Below are 1953 nucleotides of genomic sequence, written 5' to 3'. Positions count from 1 at the left end.
GGAGGATGAGAGGCAGAAATCGGCTAGGGTTTCTTCTACGGAAGCAGTGGCCGATTTCATGAGGCTGGAAAGCCTAATTTCCCTTGCTTAGGCGCTAAGCAACACATGGACCCCCACATAGTAAGCCTTAGACGAAAACTCTATGGGCTTCCCATAGATTTTCGTCCACCCTATACCAATAGGATCCATTAGCCCAAACTATAATTATTACTGATTTACATAATCAGTCCCCGTTCTTTTAATCAGTCTCTTTTGATCACTATATTAATTCCAAATTAATTTATGATCAATACTAATTAAATAATATGATTTCTCAATTAGTATATTATTCTTATAATATATTAATAAATCATTTAAATAACCTCTTTCTCCAAAACTCATTATTTCCAGTTGTTATGGTGAAGGCAACCCAAAAGGACCATGCTACTATCGGGTCAAGTACATACCAATTATAGTTATGGGCTTAGACATCTAATCCAACATGTAGTTCATTAAAAGGTGACATGGGTTCTTTTGCATATGTTGGGCATATGTATGAGTAAACTAGGCGTACTCACGAAAATCCCCAACCCTAACTTTTAGGGTTTAGATCCTATTTAAAGGACATTATCACCTTAAGCCCTCCCTTACCTTCAACCTCCATCCTCTAAACGACCCCTTTTGCAAACCCTAGCTTTCTTTCGTGAGATTTTGAGCTTTTTGTGTGTTGCGTGTCCATTCTTGAAGGAAGGAGATCTGTGGAGTGCACTTGGAAGCTTCAAACATTTGTAGATATGGGATTTGCACCTTCCTAGCAACCTCCAGAAGGTATAAAGTTCACTCCAGACCTCATGAAGAGTGTTTCTTTTCATTTCAGAGCTTTGTGATTCACAAATGTAGGATCTTGGTCTTTCCCATTCAGCCATGCTAGAAAACTTTTGGGTCATGAATAAGACTTAGGTTGGATTTTGGACTCCTTGTAGCCATGCAAAGGCATAAAGGTTGCAACTTTATGTTTTTAGACGTTCATTAGGGTTAGATCTGAAGTTTGGACATTAGGTCTTTAAGCATTAATAGCTTAATTGAGAGTTTGCGCATCAGGTGGTTACGTTAGGCGTAATCCCTAAGTACGGTGAGTATAGTGGGTTGTGGCCCCGTAACCCTTCCAAGATCAACCAGTACGTTGGGCGTAATATGGGGTACGTAGGACGTACCCCCATAAGACCGTTTGGGCCATTTTTGGGCATTGGGAGATTAGAGGTTTTGGGCCTTGATTATTTAGGTCATATATGGGAAGGGCAAAATGGTATTTTTCCCTTAGTAAGAGAAAAGATGAGTTGGACCTTCGATTATGGGTTAAAATCCCGATTATTAATTAAGGTTAACTTTAGGTTATGATCAGTGTGAGGAGCCGTGGTAGCAGCAGCTCAAGTATGTGATTTGGATATCTTCAGTTTGAGGTGAATCTTCTCACCACACTAGTTGGTCGAAGGCACCAATGTAGGCCCGCTTATTCATATGTGTAGGATGTATATGACTATGCGACTATTACTGATATGATTGTATGATATATGCATTGAGCCAATATGGGCTCAGATTCATTATGCACTTAGGGTTGATACAGACCTGAGGGTTGATACGGACCCGACAAAGCCACATGTTGTTATATTTATGTGTATTTTGTATGTGGTATTTTGGGGAAGCTCATTAAGCTTTGTACTTATAGTTATGTCTATGGTTTTAGGTACTTCTGGTACGAAAGGGAAGGACCCAACATAATGGCACAATATTATCCCCCTCATGTTTCCGCAAATATGAATTCTTTTACTTTGATGTTTTGGATAGTTTGTATTATGGATGTTTATGAGACATATGATATATGTGATTGATGAATTTGAAAATTTATCACTATTTTTGGGAAGTTACAATATGATATTATTCAAATTTATTACTAAGTCTGTTTTTTTATTTATA

This window comes from Lactuca sativa, chromosome 6, assembly GCF_002870075.4.
Source record: "Lactuca sativa cultivar Salinas chromosome 6, Lsat_Salinas_v11, whole genome shotgun sequence".
Lineage (NCBI taxonomy): Eukaryota > Viridiplantae > Streptophyta > Magnoliopsida > Asterales > Asteraceae > Lactuca > Lactuca sativa.
The sequence above is the reverse complement of the archived record's forward strand: the minus strand, read 5'-3'. Positions refer to the sequence as shown.